This window comes from Athene noctua, chromosome 16 (assembly GCF_965140245.1).
Source record: "Athene noctua chromosome 16, bAthNoc1.hap1.1, whole genome shotgun sequence".
NCBI classification, from domain to species: Eukaryota; Metazoa; Chordata; class Aves; order Strigiformes; family Strigidae; genus Athene; species Athene noctua.
The window spans coordinates 13,947,364-13,966,604 of NC_134052.1; the positions used below are offsets into that span (position 1 = coordinate 13,947,364).

The 19,241-nt window shown below is 44.4% G+C and overlaps 1 long non-coding RNA gene across 1 annotated transcript in view; it reads left to right on the forward strand.

Annotated features, from left to right (window-relative positions):
• The window catches only part of LOC141966830 (uncharacterized), a 29,059-nt gene extending 10,026 nt beyond the window's left edge, over positions 1 to 19,033 (forward strand). The window contains exon 3 of the long non-coding RNA XR_012634624.1: positions 16,680 to 19,033. This is a non-coding gene — a long non-coding RNA (uncharacterized LOC141966830). The remainder of the gene's footprint in view (positions 1 to 16,679) is intronic.
• The last annotated feature ends 208 nt before the right edge of the window (positions 19,034 to 19,241 follow it).

Consider the following 19,241-nt stretch of genomic DNA (forward strand, 5'->3'; position numbering starts at 1 on the left):
GATATTCTTGTGTACAAGGGGAATGCTTCCAGACACAGATACGTCTTGAATAAAGCAGAATTTAATAGTGAAAGGTTTTAGCAGTCAGAGCAGTTGCTAGTGGTGCTCAGGAAGCAAGCTACATGCTGGGGCTCAAGGGAAGCAGGGCGACTGACATCTCCAGCAGATGCAGGGTTTTCCTCTTTTTTTTCCTTTTTTTTTTTTTTTCATGAAGCACAGGGCTGCGCCTGTAAATGCCTCGCCATGCCCAGATATGGCCTGTGCTGGGACCTGTGCTGCTATCTAAAAAAGCCCTGGGCAGACTGATGAGCCCGGGGGGACCGGGGAACAAATGCTATAAATAGTGCTCATTCTCAGCTGCCCTTCTGGTGGGACTGGATTAGGTGGCATCTGGGCAGCCAAGAGGCGCAGGACTCGTGACCACGGCCTGCAGAAGTCACCCAGCAGCTGTAAGGCTGGGAGCCATCCCTGCAAAGCCCTTACATAGGCAAGTCAACCCTGGCATTTGGGGAGTCGGATAAAGCTACAGGAGCAGGAATCCAATGACCTAAGAGCAATCAAGAATAAAGTTCACTGTGATGGCCGGGGCAGCGCTTCCAATGTGAGAAGTGACCTGGTGTCAGAGGCGGGACTTGGCCTTCAGCTGTGGAAGCTGTTTGGTGCAGGCGAAGGAAGGTGTCGGGAGGGAGCTGGCAACGTGGGAAGAAAAGTGTCGCAAGGAGTTGCCAAGATGAAGAAACTGGTGTCCCCTTCTGGGATGTGAGTTAATTTGTTGGCAGTGAGATTACTGGAAGCTCTGACTTAATATTTGTGTTTACTTCAGGTAAACAAATTAACAAAAAAACCCCAAGTCTTAATAATTTAAGGCATCGGCTTGATTTAGGCTAGTCAAAACTAATGAACCTCACCCAATTATTTCATTCCTAACCTTGCAGAAGGTGGAGTGTGTGTAGTTTATGTCCACGTGGATGCAATATAACTGGTCCCTATACGCGAGGGGTACGTGTAGCTGCAGGAGTGTGAGCCAGGTCCCATACCAGATGTGGAAGAGGACTGTGGTTTGCTTGAATTAAGCTCAGCCTTGAGTATTTGATGGGAGAAGATGGAGCAGGGAGTGGGGATGGTTTGGCTGAGGAGAGGAGATGGCTGTGCAAGTGATACCTGGAGGGGATGTACTGAAACATGTGCAACGGGGGACTGGGAATAAAAAGCAGGGAGTGACGCTGCACTTTGTCCCTGAGCGGGTCTGCTGCAGGACAGGGACCAGGACGCGCAGGCAGGCAGGGTGAGACGGGTATTTATATCCGGGCTTTGTCCCTTCCCTTCCTCACTGGTGTCAGGGCTGTGATGCACGGGGAGCTGCATCACTTTGCTTTCTTTAAATTAAGCCAGCTTTGTCCTAAAGTCTTGTCTTTGAGACAATAAGACGCACCCGCTAAAATCTATTGTGCCATTTTTGCAAAGACCAGCAAAAGTCGCCCGTGTGCTGTCCCCTCCCTGTCCTCCACACTCATTTGGCCTATTTGAAGCTGAATTTATTCCTGGGAAGGTCCCCATCAATTTGCCTTGCTCTTTTGTTGACAAGTTTATTAAAAACCTGGGCAACTACATATTAAACTTTTATCAGTGTCGAGGCAGAATACGTCCTTTGAGCGGCCACAAAAGTTATGGATTGGGTCTTAACGTTTCTTGTTCCACCATTCGGCTGAGTCAGCGTAACAAATAAAAGCTGCCACTTCTTTTTTTTTTTTTTTTCCCCTTTCTTGAGAGACAGTTCTCTTAACAGTGTAAGTAACAGTGTCCAATAACACAAAAAGGTTTCGGGTCTGGGTGAACATGAGCTTTGTTGTTGTTGTTGTTGTTGCTGCTATAAGTCTTGAATAGTTTGAATTATTAACTTAAAATGGGAATAAGATATGAACCCTGGAGGAAGTTATTGCTTCTTAGCTCTGAGCCAGTAGTTTTGGTAAAATAAATGATACTTTATAGTGTTTACATGAAAAAAATGCCCCCAAATTAATAATATTTGCTTTACCCCAAATGATGGGCTTCCATCCACTGCAAGGGCACGAAGCGTTTGGAGCAATGCTTGGCTGGGGATGTAACTTTTGTGCCGCTGCGATATGGGATCTTTGCTCTTTTTCTTTAGTCATAAGATGAAACAAAGAGGAGGCCAATATGTTGCACCAAAGATGTTAAAAATAAAGCGTTAGAATCGCATAACCTAGTTCCCGTTTTGCCATGCAGCTGAGTTTTTAGAAGTTGAAAGAAGCCTGAAAAATAACCGGTGAGGAGTTTGAACTGATGTAACAACAGATAGGCAGGGAAAAAAGTGAGTGTCCGTGGGACTGAACCACAATTCTTAAACTCCGTTGGATAAATAAATAAATAACTGTCCCCAAACAGCATCTTTCTCTGCCTGTCACCGTGTCCAAGGATTTTTTAGTTCTTAAACAGGTTTGCTGGCATAATTTGTCAAGTCCAACAGGGAGGTTTCCGTGTGACAGAGGATCATTTTTCACCATGCACAGTGGTGCACCAAAGCAGTCCTGCAGGCTCTGAGCAACTCCATAATTAGATAACAGTTAACATACGTGTATTAGATGGATCATCATTCGTGCTATAGGATACAGCAGAGCCCTCCACTGCCGATACTGTGCCGTGCCGAAAGCAGGCAGGGAGCATTCTGGACAAATACGTCTTCCTCCAGGAGTTTATCTGCATCACCATTTGCTCCAATTATAACTAATTGGACACATATTGCATTTTCATAGCATCTAATTTTCTATTGATTTTAACGGGACTGCTGGTGTTTTGTACTATTAAGTGGTATCTCGTATCAGTTGCTGTTTAAAAATGCTGAGTACACTCCCCTGTATGGAATTATGCAGTCAGCAGATGTTTTAAAACCTATTTAATTGTTTGGTCCATAAAATGCACAAACTGTATTAGGGAACGGCTTTGTTCTCTTTTGAGTGTGTGAGTTGAAAAAAAAAAAAAAAAAAATCCAACCCCACAACTATTTCCACTGCCTGTTTCAGGAGATGCAGCTCCGAGACCTTCTCAGAGCCTTGTGTTTGAGGTAAAGAGCTCTGGAGGATCCATCTCGGTGCTGTGTGGAGCCAGAGCATTTGCAGCTCCCTCCAGGTACCGAAGCTCTGCATTGCCAGAACAGATCAGGTCTGTGCTTGGAATAGTATCGTTATTTTTACAAGAAGCCTAGGACCAAAATTTGGATTAAGACAGAGATTTTTAGATGAAGATCCAAGATTTTGATAAGGTCACTTTTAGCGTTGTGTACAACTAAGGAATAAGGTGATAACCGTAGGGTTTGGGGCTTTATTTTTTGTCATAGATATTGCTGTGTATCTTGGCAATGCCTCCAAATAAAACCGGACTATCAAATTAGGCACTGCGTTTGAACAAATACTCAATGAAGCAGGATGAAAGCAATAGTCCTCTGTTCAGCATCATTTAAAGAAGAAAAGATTTAAAAGAGAGATTTAGGGGAGGAACGGATAGATGGCCTGGCAAAAACACGTTTCCAGCAATGCACGGTGGATCATTGAATCGTGGATATTGGATAACAGTGTTAATGGCAGAGAAGGCAGATAAAAGGTGATGGAAATTATATTATGGGGCAGCTGAGTTACCCTGGGGTGCTGGTGAGTTTGCTGTCAACTTGTTGCCTTCACTGGTCATTAGCAAGAACCACGTTGTGTCTGTGGGAGACAGGTGAGTTCATGGGGGTGTATAAATTAAACAGACACTTTATTAAGTTCAGGTAATAGTTTTGATTTGAAAGACTGAGTGGCTACTGCAATGTCAGCAACTACTTCAGCGCACAAAGGAACTGAGTGCTTTTTAATTAAGTCAAATAAAATCCAAGCGGAAGACTCTCGAGCCTTGTCTGGAGTCTACTTTTTGGGTTGAATATCTATAATTTTAGAAATGTTAATAAAACACAGTCTACTTTTTCCCTGTAATAATATAAGCTAAATTAATATTTGATGTCTGTAAGGAAAAGGATAAAAGCGGCGAGGTTGTATTTTCTGGTTTACAAATGGCAAATTGTGCAGAATACAGCGACTGTGGCATTGATTTAAGCATCCTCACAAAGACACCATGCAATAAAGTTGAATCATCTGCAGTACAAGTATGGCTGTTTGGTGGAAAAAAATAGCAAAGTGAGAGAGTAGACATTTTCCTGTATTATCAAAAGCCACTTCATTTTGGGGAAATTTCCTCCAATTTAGTAACGTTTGGATGGAAATCAAATAACACATTAGCTTGAGGAAAGGCGAAAAAAACCTTCCAAAGCTAATTACGAAGGGAATGTGCACTTCATTAAGATAAAGCTGTAGGAAATCAATGTTCTGTATTGTTGTTTTTCCCTTTTGATTGGATTTTAGAATGATAAATTGTTAATGCATTTGATCTAAAAATGATTTGTTTATTCAGATGAAGAGCAACAGTACTTTGTCTCATTTGGCCTTTTAGCTTATAATGATAATGGCTTCGAGGGATGCTCATTTCTCAAAAGGGTATCGGACTGGAGTAGGCAGGAGATTTCTGGACTCAGAAGGATGGGCCCTACGCAAGGGTTTGTTGTAGGCTAATTCTATTGCATGTTGAATCTTCTGCTTCATTAGGAATATCGACAAATGCTGATAAATTCTTTGGCTTTTCTGTGCTGTCTATAACACGTCTTTATTAGAATGGTGAGACTGAAGTGGAAAGGTTTTCGATAGAGCAGATCCTCATACGTTGCCTACTACAGATGCTACTTGCCACGGAAATTGTTTGGCAATGCAGGACTTTTGCTTGTTCTCATGCCTGTAATCGTTAACAGCGTAGCTGATACCGGGGCCAAAAGCAAAACAGATGCACTATGCCTCTATTGCTTTGCGCTATGTTTTGTTATTTTGACTTTGATTTGCCTTGAACACGTGTCATTCACTCGGTGTGCCCATGGCTCTGCAATGCCATCCTGCAGCCTGCACGGACTGCGCCCTGCTCGGGGATGTGCCAGTGCAATGGGCAGGCAGGGATGGGAGCAGGGCCCCATGAAGGGTGGCATCAGCTTCAGATCCTGGGCCGCAGGGGCCACAAAGGACCTTTCCAATGTGAGACCCCATTTCACGAGGAAATGACTAGACCTGGCTTCACTTTGGACGACAAACCTAAATTTTGTGGTGTCATTTTGTTGAATTTTTGAACTGGGGACATGGTGCTGTCGCAGACTGCACTTGCAACGTCAGCCTAGGCAGGAAGGGAGAGCGACCCCGAGCCCCTGCCTGGCTGTTAGGGCTAGGCAAAGCTCTCCTGCCAGGTCCTGCCTGCTGAACCTGGCAGCACTGAGCAGGCAGAGGAGAACCCTGTCCCCCCCCATTTCACAGAAGTGGGGGCCCACAGGCATTCAGAGGACGGGCACTGCCTTGCAGGAGAGATCAGGAGCTTCAAAACAGCTCAGACCTTTGAACATGTCTGAGGGAAGCTGCTGTAATTCATCTTGCTCGGATGATTTGTACAGCCTCAGAGCCCAGCCCGGCGGTACCTGAGCCAGCGGAGAGCTGTGCCCTCCCTGTCGGGAGGCTACAAGCCCTGGTGGGTTGCAGTCCCCTCCAGCCGATAACGGAGGCTGCTCTTTCTTGGCTGCTGGGAAAGCCTCACCACCAGAGAGACATCATTAGTTTTGATTAATGGCATCCAGAAGAGAAAAGCTAATTTTCTAAAAAGGAAAACCTCACCCATAACTCACTGTGGAGAATTTAAACAAAATGTTACAGAACACCCACGCCAACTTGCATTGATTTCAGATGTGTTCCTGGGCACTCCCCAAAGCAAAACGGGGGGGAGAGGGGACAATACTCATCCCCAGCAGAAGATGCTCTGTGGAACTCCCCGCATCACTCTCCCACAGTTTCCAATGACTGTCCCCAAATCAATGGGACTGGGACAGAGCACGCGTACCCGGGGAGCAGAGCGTGTTTTAAGTGTGCAGTAGTGATGCTCAGGCAGCTTGGTGCACAAAACCCAAAAATCCACGTGCCCATTAGGGTTTAGCCTGCAGGCTCAGTGCGGCATCGGTCACTGATGGCACTTCCACCTCCACCCAATCACCACTAAATAATTACTTTCCTTTGCCTCTTGTAACTCACCAAAGGATGAATTTAATACTTCCAGGTCTTCACTGTCTAAGTTTCCATTTAGTTCCTTGGCTTGATTGTCTCTTGAAAAGGTACCTAGAGATAACTCGATTAAATTAATTGTAGAGCTCTTTTTAAAAAGCTGTTCTCTCTCTTTCTCTCTCTCTCTCTCCATCTCTCTCTCCATTTATTTATAGGCAGCTTAGAGTAACGGGTTTGGGCAGTTAAGTGATCTGCAGTACTTACCATTACAATGCAAAGCCTGTATTTCTTGGGGAGCTGTAACGCTGGCCCACTTGCAGTATTTCTGCGTGCAGAGGTTATAAGCACAGGTGCTTTTTCCCAATATCATCTTGCAGTATGGTGGGCAGCGAGGAAGAGGGGGGGAAAGTCACCTTTGCCTCATGACGCATATAAATTCTTTAAATAGGTTATGCACATGGCAATGTGCAATATCTGCGTGTGGCTCTGGGTTAAGGAGGAAAGGCCTGACTTTATTGGCTCCCACTGCAGAAATGATTGGAGCTGCTGTGATTTTTAAATTTGATTTACAGAGTTATTTTTAGCAGTGGGGTGTTCATGCTGCAGGGCTCTCCAGGAGAAATCAGCTCCCCAGTGCTGCAACATGACCCATGGCGCGAGTGACTTGGGCAGCGGTGGCCGTGACAGGGCTGCCTGGCAGGGGTTTGCTTTTGCCGTTTGGGGGCAAATTGCCAAATTATGAGATTGCAAGAAAGAAAAGCCACTTTTTCTATTTCCTCCCCTCTTTCTTTTCCTTTCCACCTCTTGCCTGTTGGTTTCTGGTGATGGCAAATGCGACCATTGCTTGTCGCAAGCAGATCTTAAAACCGCTGAAACCGCTGATTTTAATGCCAGACAAGAAAACACAGGAGGCTGCAGGGTAGGGAGGCACAGTTTGCTAACCTCTAAAAAAGATTTCAGGTATTTCAGCCTTTTCCCTCCCATTTGCCAAGGAGAGCCCCAAGGGGAGAAGAGCTCTGCAGCCTTGAGTTACTTGGCTGGGGGCTGGGCTGATCCTAGCAAAGGACATCTCTCTGCTTTACCTGCTGCTGCGTGTTAGGTGGCACTTCAGATACCGAAACACAGAGCATGGAAGAGGACAGCAGACCATAAAACACTGAAAGGAAGAAGGCAGGAGGTGACAATTAAAATACCTATCTGGATTAAAATAATAGCTTTTACTTATGTCACACTGTAATAGCAATGAGGCTCTCAAAACAGACAGAGCCAAATATCAGGTTTAAAAATGCTCCAGGCTGGTGGTTACTGCTGCAGACTACCCCACTGCTATTAAACCTGCCTCTTTAATTCAGACCCACTCTTCGGTCGTAGCCTCTAAGAAGCTTAAATAAATCCTGACTGTCTGAAAGTGAAGCTATGTGAACCAGTGCAACGTCAGGCCAGCAAGTTCAGAAGAGGACCAGGCAGCTGGGAAAGAAAAGACCCTGAGGAATTTCCCTCTGCTGGCCACAACCCATGAGGCCAAATGCTTTGCTAAAGCTGGTAAAATGGAACCAAATCAACTGTTCAATGGATTTGGTCCCCTTCAACCAGCTGTAGCTGTGCATTGATCTCTCAGACACACCTTGGAGGATAAAGCACTTGAACAAGACCAAGGAAACTCAGGTAGCAGAAGACAAATGGCCACGTGGATGCTGCCGATAAAGAAATTATGATGACTGGCATCTGCAGATCTATCATTCGGGCTCTAAACTGGTGGGCTGAGCCTGAGTCATTATGTGGTTGCCAGTCAATTCTGTCTAACGGAGACCACTCAAGATTGATAATCTCTATCGTCCTCCTATATTGATCTCAGCTGTAATTCAGGACTGTGTATTTCAACTGCAAATGCTGTGCATTTTCATATGTATTCTCTCGTGCCCACCCAGGAGCCCCGTTCCTCGGTGTTTCACCTGCTGCAATGAAGAATAAACATTTTAATCTGAAGTTCCCTCCTTGTGTTTTGTACCACGCGCCAAGTTGCTCATTCAATAGGCTTTAGTGGAGAAATGGGTTGTTACAGGGCTACCAGAGCTGGGAATGAGTTAGGACTGATGGCTTCTTCTGAATTATCCCAAATTGCAAATAACCACAGCCTCTACTAGCCAACAACGGGGTTTTTTTGTTTGGGAAATAAAAGCTATGCTCCTAAAAAAGGGTCCCCCATTTGACTTTGTTGGCCTAAAAGACCTGTAAAAGTGTTTACTCCAGTCTGGTCCTTACAAGCACTAATGTTATGCTAATGGAATTAAAGAAAATCACTTACTTTTCTATGCAATAACGATTGGTGGGAAAGTAAGCTGGGCGTCATCTTTTCCTAACCATCTTTTCTTAACCATCGTAAATCTACAGGACTATCACAAGCTATGAATATTGCTGGTATAATGAGCCATTTGGATGCAAAAATTTGATGTGAGGTTATTCATGTCCTTATTTCTTAAGGACACCTGGCCCAAGTTAACCCCTTGGCATCAGAGAGTGCAGAGATTTGTCTCTTTTCAAGCGCCAGAAATTTGGTTCACTCAATTCCATGTTTCTCATCTTTTAGTTTCTTACTAGGGCTAAGAGTATTCATGTGCTTTAAGATAAGGGGCTATTTGATGGCTCTGAGGCTTAACATGCATCTAATATTATGCCACTGGTTATTTAAAAGGGAAAGACATCGGGAGCAATGTTACTGCAGGAGCACCTTTCCACAGTGAAAAGGAAAAACAGGACTTACCCAATTCTGCTAACTCATTTTTCTGCACTTTAACAGTGCCTAAACATCCATGCCAAAATCCTGCTGAAGTCTACATGTTTTTTTTTTTTTCCCCATATACTTCAATTAGATCTGGCACCTACCCGGTACTTCTGCCCAAGAACAAGTTCAGATGGAAAAGCAAGTGTGGAGCTGAGAGCTCAGGTCTCCAGCTGTCTCTTTTGGGATGCAGTGATCAGTTTTCATACTGAAAAGACTGCTGAGATGTCAAAACATCACTAAATGGGACCAGTGCCTCTGTAGCTGCCATGCAGTGAGACCATCTTCCTGGTGAAATCCCCTTTTGCTAGAGCCTGGATCTGTACAACAGTGATGACAGATACATTTCCAGGTTGCTGCCGGGAAGATGTAAGGTACTAAGTTGTTCTCGTAACTTCTTCCCTTTCATCAGTTCATCAGTATTGAAGTGTAAATACACCATCAAGAAGCGGTTGTATCAGAACTGATCAGAAATATTTCCTGCTTTTTATTTTATTTTATTTTTTTAATGAAAAAGTGGGAAGCAACAGATGAACTCTTGAAGAAGGATGTTCACCTTCATGTCACCAGGTGATTTCCTGAAAACATATAAAAGCAGTTACTGGGGGTTTTATTTATTTATTTTTCACAAGTGCAACGTCTTTCCAAACACCTGACAGTGCATCCAAAAGGGCTTTGACCTGGCCTAATAGAAGAGACCCAAGCCTTTGCAGTATGCATTTACTGACATCTGTGCCTTCAAACAGAGGAAAATGAGCAGCTACAACAAATCCTCACATTAGCATGGAGCCAGTTTGCAGCTGTGGGTAGTAAGGATGCTTGTGGCTTTCCAGCTGCAGACACACAGCACAGCTCTGCCCTTGGCAAAATAGCCAAGTGGCCACCGCCTCTGTAGCTCCAAGTCATATCTTGACACACTGTCTTTTCCCAGCCGATTACTTGCTTTGCAATTAGCAGTGCTGGTTTCCCAGCACTACCCGATCCCACCTCCTAATTTCCATCTCAGAAACATCAAGTGAAGGCATCTGCTGAGACAGGAATGACTGCGTGAGTGGCAGTCGCTGAGCAAACATCATCTTAAAGCTGTCAATCCCAAGATTCATAAACAAGGAAGGATGGGGACGAAAGCACAAGGGAAGGGGAATCCTCAACACAAGTCCCTAATTGCTGGCAGTTTGGGCTGTGAATGATATCAGGACTCTAGAGGAAAAGGTTGAGTAGAAACAGATGCTTCCAGCAGGCTGTGTCCTGGGTTTGCAAAATACCACGCTCCTCCCTCCTGCTTCTGCAATCTGGGTTATTCTCTCTCGTTCCCCAGGGCTGCATCCAGTGTAAACAACACCATTATTAAAATTCTTCCATGGTAGTGATAATTAAGTTACTAAAAAATGTCAAATGGGGAAGCTGGAGGCATTGCGACTTGAACAAAACCATGGAATGTAAATGAAAATGTTTTCTCCTTAAAGAAGTGTGGTCCGTATTTAGGTACCCCAAAGCCACCCGAGCCTCGAATATCAGGAAAGCTTCCAGTTCTTTTGAAACTAGAGAAGAAATGAATACACAGGGATCCCAAAAGTTGGGATGTGTATTTAGATGCTTAAATGTGGATCCCACCTTCAGGCACCCATGCTTGAAGGTATCTGCCAGTATTTTTATTGCCTAATTAGATTTTTATGGAATGAGAAATTCAATTTACTTAGCAAGGAATTTCTATAGCAATACAGCCTATTATGGTCTAGTCAAGGAAATATGAGGCCCAAGAAGAAGGCAACAGGTAGACTTCAAGGGAACTCTCTGGGGACAAACCTAAGGCATAGGTCAAAAAATTACAAATATCCCTCTCAACATTTTCAGCTCTGTTCACTCCTAAATCCCTCCTGTCGCAACAGGGTTTTGGAGCAAACGGAGCTCGCTCATGGCTGCCCATTGCAGTCAGGAGCTGCCCAGGTCACAAGGGTATCCATGCTCTGAAAACGGGATCAGCGTCCGTCTCCCATAAAGCACAGCTCTGAGTGGAAGTTTTACTGCTGACTTTGAAAACCCCAGGATCAAGTCCTGGCTAAATCATTATAAGCCTTTAGCCAACCACCCTTAACTAGATCAAATCTAATTGTCCTCCATATCCACTAAGAGCTGCTCTGATGGCCCACCAGACACTGCTGGTTTCCTGGAAACCCTATTAGCTTCTCAAACAAGGCAATCCCGAGGACTCAGTCCTGCAAACCTTTTGTGCAAATATTAAATAACATTGAATAATTAGCAGAAATAATCCTTTTTTGCTTGACCCTCTTCTGAATAAAGACCTTAGCTGGCAAATGCAAATGTTATTTTGAGGAGCAATTTATAATCTAGAGCTGCTAAACACATCAGCCTAAATACACTAATACTCTAATATACATATTTATATAGGACTTAAGACAGATAAAACCAGACACATTATCTGTCCCAAAGACCTGAGATTATTCATCAGTCAGTTGCAGGAAGAGAAGGTGGCAAAAGAGGTGGTAAAGAAGGGACCCACTTCTACTTCTGATACATCTGCAAGTGCATCTCCGGGTGGGTGTGATCAGATCAGCTGGATTATGTCCATGGAGTTGTATTATGTGTGTCCTTTTCCTTCATCTGTTTTTTTTTTCTCAAGAGAGAAAAGAAAGGACAAGCAAACCAACAGGCAGATAATTGTTCTGTGCTGACAGTTTGTCAAGTGAAGGAAGCACAATTTTAGTCAAGAGATCTGCGTTACCACGGCGCTTGAGCAGAAGTCTCTTCTTTTCTTCCCAGATGGCATTGACATATAGCCTGAAGGGGCTATCAGGATACAAAGTTAAAGATGGTTAAAGACATTAAAAACTGTACAATGTGAGCGCCATCTACACCAGGACCATCACCTAGGAGGAAGATTCATCCTGACATATTGGGCAGAAGACAGACCTTCTACTGGTGTTATGTATAGCTGTTGAGCCAAGGGTATTTTTGAGATAGGTGAAAAATATATATATTCCTGCTACTAACCATGCCCTTTCTAGTAGGTTTTTATTGACTCTTGAAAAACTATGACCAATAAATGTAATGATCTGCCTTCCCCTTTCTTTCCGGGTGAATGATGGCTCCTGCAGGGTGTTTATCACTGAGTGCAACGACCGGCTTGAGCCATTCATGTCTAACTCCACTTCCCAGCAAGCTACTGAATGCATCCCCTTCATCAAAGGACCACCAGTGTTTCCCAGGTCCTGCCAGGGCTTCTGTTAATAATAAATATTGCATTCAGAATAAGATTGTAAATCTTGCACAGGATGGAGGGAATTGGAATTTCTGCATTCCTTGAGTTTGGTGTTGCTTAAGTCGCTGTAATTTACTTGCACAGAGAATGAGCTTAATACTCTTGCATTTTTTTTTAATAAGCTGCACAGCCCTTTTGTACAGTGGGAGCAGCTGAAGGGATAGAGAACTGCAAAGAGAGGACTTCACCTGCAAGAAAATAGTTTCTACTTCCCCCAAAAGCAATGAAAATGTCAATACTATTGACACAATCCCTAATTAAAAATGACTGCCATAATCATGCGTATGATAGCTGTAGGACATTAATTTGGACTAAACATAAACAGTGAGATGCGCTGCACGTGTTTTCTAAAGGAATAAAGGGTTGAATGATGGTATCTTCTGTACATCCATGCGAGAACGTAAGAAGGATGCCTCAGCTCCTGCACGTGGGCTGCTCCTTTGCTGCCCAGCCCCGGTGAGCTGTGCAACAGTGACTGTCTGCACAGCCTGAAATGTTTGCAGCCATGAGATAAAACGTGTCCACGCGTATTTCTTTGGCTGAGGTTTAAGCAAACGTCCTGTCCTTTGTGTTTGACGTGGCCCGACAGCACTCACGTGGCTGGTGGTAGCAGCTTGGCGGGTTCATGCATTACCTCCGTGACTGCGGCGGTGCCGAGCTGTAGTAACACCCCAGCCTGGGGTGTGGACAAGTCCTCCTTTTTCTCCCAAGGAGTAAAATCCTTCATTTTGGGGTATTCAGCAAGCAGATTTATAACGGAAAATAGCTTGTCAATGCCACATGCAAGGTATTTTTTTATGCAATTGGCCTGCGTGGATTGGACAAACTCCCTATTTTTATGTTCACCTGCTCTTACCGTATGCCTGTGATATTAATGAAGGCCCAGGCATCTCAGCTGGCTATATGTAGTCCTCTTTTATTTTACTCCATCAAAAATAAACACTGTGATGTTCCGTGTAGTCCCCAGGCTGCAAGGTAGGATTGCACCACAGAGCTGGGGCTGAGCACAGAAGCACCATCTGCTACAGGTGGGCTACAACGAACTGAATAAATGGGTAATGAAGGCAGAACATGGCCAGTGTTGCTCTTGAAGGTACAAGGGTTTGAACACCAAGGACTTCTTTTCCACCTCCATGTGGGACAGGTATTTCACGTCACTTAGCACCTCCCTCCGATAACCTTTGCCTCTGGCTCTTTCTGCCCTCCTCCTTCTCGAAATCATTTTGTGCAGTGTATGACAGATAGCTTCTGCTTTCTCCTTTTACTGCTAAGTGTGTGTGTGTGTGAAGAATGAGAGGGAGAGATTTGAAACTATTTCCCAAATATGCAAGTGTTCAGCCATGAGCTGATACCCTGGCAGGGGTAAGAGGTGGCCCTGTGCTGAACTCAGGAACAAATAATGAATTATCCTGCAGTTCCTCCTCAGCATTGTGAAAGGAGCTAATTTCTATCCCTCTTTTGTGAGGCAGCTCATTCTTCTGAGCCTGGGATCCCCCTCTCCCAGCCTCTGTCATTCCCTTTTAAGGGACATTTTGTTGCTGGACAATTAGCTCATACTGTCCACTCCTGCCCATGACCATGGATGGAAAGATCTGTGTTCCCCGAAACACCTGCTCTAAAGACCAGAACCCCCATTTTCAATCCCTTTCACTCCGCAGATTAGCTGCCAGACCTCCTGATTCTGTGCCATTGTAGTTTTACTCAAAGAGTAGATAAAATGTCCCCTCATGGGGTGGTTTACGTGGCTGGTCATGCCCTGCGCTGAGTTGGTCTGCCCGTGTGCTTTAGTGAGGTGTCCTCATCGCTTTGGCTCCCAGTGCTGGTGGCTGGGAAAGGGCTGACGAAGTAACTTTCTATTAGAGGGACTCCTGCAGAATTTAAGGGGAATTTCCAACCCTGAGCCCTCTTCTCCCTTCCTGTGCTAAAACTCCTCTTCTGTGAAATTCCAGCATGCTCCGTGCTTTAGTAATGAAACACAATGAAATCTAAGTAGACTTTTGTCTAATACCGTGGCAGCATTATTCCCAGGTGGACAGTAATCATAGCTAGTTTGCCCCATCTATCTTTGCAAGAGAGCTTGAAGTTTTTATGCAAAGACAAGAGGAGGAAGGGGAACATGTTGGTTGTTAAGTATTTAGGGGGAAAAGTGGATCACATGGAAACTAAAGGCATAATCCATCTTTTCATGGTGAGGAGCATGGCCCAGCGAGCCAAAAAAGCCTGGAAGGACAAAACCTGGGACAGTTAAAGAAAGAAGCAGGAGAAGAAAAAAAAAAAAAGTATCTGCACCATTCATGCCATAGGGCAGTGTTCAACAGAAGGCAATTCCGAAGTCTAATGATCCTGGCCCCAAAACTACTGCTGGAGAGCCTTAAGAGTTGTATCCTTCATCATTTTAAAGCAGATGATGGAGTGTGAAGCAGTCAAATAAAAAAAAAGAGATTTGGGGGACCAGGGAACAGTCAGAAAGTAGCTATTAGCTAACAGTTGGGCAGAGACTTAAACTGGCTCCAGACTCCGTACCTCTTAAACCTGGGAGAAGAGTTGAATCTGGATCCAGAGTTTCCGCATCGTGGCTCAGGTCCGTTGCGGCAACTGCAGAGGATTTATCTGGTGAATACGCCCAGCCTGACTTTGCAGATTCCCCGTGGGCAAATGCCCGCCTTGACATCTGCAGGAGCCTCACCTGCGTCAGGGCTGCAGGGAAAGCGGGTTCTCCCTTAAGCCTCCCCATCGATCTGCCGGCAGAGTTACTGCAGGATCTAGCTGAGGTTCACTGCAGCCACACTCCCAGGTCCTTGGGTTTGTAAGGGGCTGTCAGACCGTGGGGTGCAGTTAGGAAGGAGCTGGCAGGTGTCTTGGCCCTTGTTTTAAACACTGTTGGTCTCCAGAGTTCTTCTGCTTGTAGTTGTCGGTGATTTTTTGCACTTCTGAATAGGCAGGGTGAGGGTTGAAAAGCCCAGCAGTTTGCTGCTTGTGCTGATGTTGATGGATGCAGTTCCATGACTTTAGTAAGATAGCTTCATCTCCCGCGAGTTAAGCTGGAGTTAAGCCTATTGTAACACCCTCACTTCGCTTTGGGGATGAGCATTTCATTCTCAGCTGTGTTGGAAGTGCTAAAGACTTCCCGATAATACCTTTTCTTCATTTTAAAACTTTCATTGTTATATCCAGCGTGCAGCTTGACGCTGGAAATTTTTATGTGGGGTGTTGGGTTTTCAAGCATGGACAAATTGATTCATGAGTGGATTAATCTGATGCATCTTTTAAATGGAAAACTGACATAATTTTCCATCAGAGACCTGCTAATAAAGCACATTTACTTGGTTAATCCATTTTTTTTCCGTACTAAGTGCACTACATAAGATATAAAAATATCAAATCAATAGCCAAAGAGTATATAAAAACGAGACTGAGTGATCAGAAACCGTGTGTGAGCCACGCTCTCCTTGCTTCATGGAGGACTCCGAATTCTGTTCCTGCTGCTCAAAGACCCATTCCCAAAGTCGCCCCAGGTCAACGAGGCTGCAAAACCTCAGGTGTCCTTGCAAGTCCCGGAGGGGAGTGGGTGCAACGAGCCACCTGCTTCCAGGGGACTCATGGCATCAGCTCTCCTGCAGCCCTCCCTATTTTTAGAAGTAGCTAGTTTGAAGGTGTTGGGTTTTAGCTCTTCAGTATTTTTTTTTTATTATTGTTGCCGACGGAACTGAGTAGCAGGGAAATGTGTTAAAGACAAAGGCATCTTCCAGTATCTTTGTGCAAGGAGCCCATTCCAGCCTGCCAGGGAATCTGCACAAACTCCCCCTTTTTTATTTTTCAGTTGGAGTACAGCAGTGTTATTTCAAAGAAAATGCCTGCACAGCCTTCTCTCTGCAAACACTGCAACCATCATTTGATCAGTGCAACTCTCTCGTGTGAGCTAATTTAACAAGCGGTTGCTTTGCAGGCTGTGGAGAATTGCCTCTTACCTAATAATTCTGCTAATTTGCTTAACTTTCCCAGATTGCAAACAGCCCTACTCTGAACAAGCAGCTTTCTAAATGAACCCCCAGACAATTTCTTGACAAGAGGGGAAAGGAAAGGTGGATGGCTCAGGAGGTTAAAGCTCACAATCTTTTATTTTTGACCTTTGGGCCAGCATTCAGATTTGCTTGTTGGGAAAACTGCATTCAGGATATTTTCTTCAGGGATTTACACTACCCTTTTGCTTGTAATTATTCTCACTTGATGTCTTCCATAAATTAAAGATGCTTTTATTAGTGAGCTCCAGTCCTCTCAATTATCTTGCTAAATTCTCCTTATCTGTGGCTGTGAGCTACACCACCAGAATTGCCATCCTTGCAAAGCTCTTGGTCGGTGGCTACAGGCAGAGAAATAAGGAATGTACACGGGTAATACAAATGTCTGAGCAATCCCAGAAAGAAATGAAAACTGCAGTAAAGGTAAATGTCAGACTATTTAAAGACAATGTTAACTATTGATTTTTTAGAGGAGACTACCTCTTCAAAGGATGGCAAGCGTGCTTTCAGATATAGACGACGCAACCTAGATGGATGGCGGAGAGAGGGAGGCGGGTGAACCGGGAAAGCAGAGGTTTTCCCAGAGAGCAAAATGAACCCTTTGCGAAGCCTTTGGGATGAAAGAAGTGGCTTAGTTCTTTCACAGCGCCCACCCTTCAGCCCGTTTAAGCACCATGCCTTTTCCAAGAAATGAAGGGCAAAGAAGCACCGATGAACAATAAAGAGATAAGCAGCAAAGTACTCGTTTCACTGGTGTTTCCCAATGAAAAATGAACTCTCAAGCACACCCGGTGATTTGTTGTCTAAGTGGCAAAGCTCGCCCAAGTTCTTGATTTTGCTTCCAGCAGAGATGCTCATTGCTCATTCTCATACCCTGAAGCAACTCGGACTCATTACACAGCGCTCGCTCTTGCCCCCGCACCTGCCTGCACGCGGGGTGGGACCCCCACGGCCACGGCAGGGACCTGTGCTGCCTGCTGCTTGTGGAGATACGGGCAGCTGGCAAAAGGAGGGAGCAGAACTATCATTCTGCCTGTACCTACAACTAGGAACTTGTGGGGAATTATAACCAACTTGTCAACTTTTATTATCCTTTAGAACAACAGGATAAGATACGTTTTCATATGTTTTAAGAGAAAATCAAGATGAGAATAAAAGCCTTGTTTTTTAAGAAATACATGTGTGTATATATATATTAGAGAAAATACACCTATATATAAATACACATTTATAAATATATATGCTTGCCTTATGGCCCATGCTGTGATATCTGGCCTCAATGCATGCATCTGCAGGGAATTGTTTCTTTCAAGCTGTAGTGCAGAGATGATGCTATACATGGTGCTTTGGGAAAACGGCATGATAAGAATTTAGTTAAGGGATTTAAAGGTCTTCCAGACCTGCATTTTCAAAAAGGGAAACTTCTTATCTCGATGGGTGTTTTGGAACAGGAGGAGCGAAGGATTTAATCTAGTGAAGTGTAACGTCAGTGAGGCCAAATTAATTTTGCGTTTGGATACAACACCTTTTTTTTAGAGGCTAATGTGTGTCTTAAAAGGAACGTTATTACACACATCCACACAGCAAAATGGGTGATGCAGGGGATCGCTAATGGGGGATCACTACGGACTTTGACAGGTTTTGAAGTGGGTACATGAGAGGAAGAGACCCTCCCATCTCCCTGTATTTCCCCTCTACAAGTCTTTTGGGTGCTTCAGTTTGAAGAACCCCATAGGGCTTATAACCCCAGCTCGCCTGCCTTGGCAGCCAGCTCAAGTTGCAAAAAAACCCCAATTCCTGGTAGATCCTAAACACGGCGCAATACGGTATTACTGCCTGGGGTAACTTTGGGTTTAGATGTATTATTTCAATAAGGAGGTCTTCAGACAGTGTTAAATGACAGATGATACAATTTTTGAATGTGATGTTCATCTGAATTTTATTTTCTGATGTTTTGACTCATTGACTTGATGTCTCTCTATTATGCACACACCTCTGGAGATGTTGCTGGCAATGATTATGCATAGCATTGAGTTAGTGAATAAAACCACTCCAGGAGCTGCTTTACAGATCACACTATTGTTTTCTCTATAATTGTCCCACAAACGGTGGAAGTTATATGGAGAGAGCAGTGTGCTCTGACAGACTGCATATTTTTGCAGTGTGCATCAGATCTCACTTTGGCTTCTGAGACTTATTTCTGATGGTTCTTGGGGATTTAACTTTAAGACCAATGTATTTTAGTATCCATATACGCTCCACTGTTCATGTCATCTGGCAGCAACTGAGGATGAGCTGTCTCCTTAATATGGATGAGACACCAATTTATCTAAGTTATCACCTCCCAATCTCTCATTCATCTCTGCTGTTAACTGCTGTGTTTCTGACATCCATACCTAAACTATCAGCAACTTCTTCTCCTTCAGTTGAAACCATAAGTAATTTCTGGCTGGAAGTTCTTGTTGTGTATATAATGGCTTCTTCATCTCCCAGCTGGAATTCAACCATCAGGTGACTGAATCAGGCTCTGGACACCGCATTTTAAACCCACAACATTGCATAGATCCACGCAGCGCACTAAATCAAAAGTCAGGGTGTCTTTGCACCATCTGAAAATATATGACCAAATTAACATGTCCCAGACTTCCTTTGAACAACACTGCAGTCCCGGTTGTGTACAGCCCAGGCTTTTGACTGCAAAGTCAGCAATACTTTCCCCCTTTCGGATACACTCCCAAACCAGCAAAACTTAGCCCTACTCCTGGTATTCTCTTTATAGAAGGTCCCAGTGGTATTATGTATCAAATAAAGATCTCATTACTTAGTTTCTGGTTCCTTCATGCCACTGCCCTCATTAATCATCCTGTTCTTCAAGCCGGTGCTACAAACCACTACAACTGTCTCACTCCCCACCCCTTAATTAGAGATTCCCTCCCCTGCAGTCCCCTGCCCCTCCCTGCTGCACATCCCACCACGAGCACTGACCCACCAGAGACCACTGCTGCTGGTTGGGCCAGTGCTGGATGGCTGGG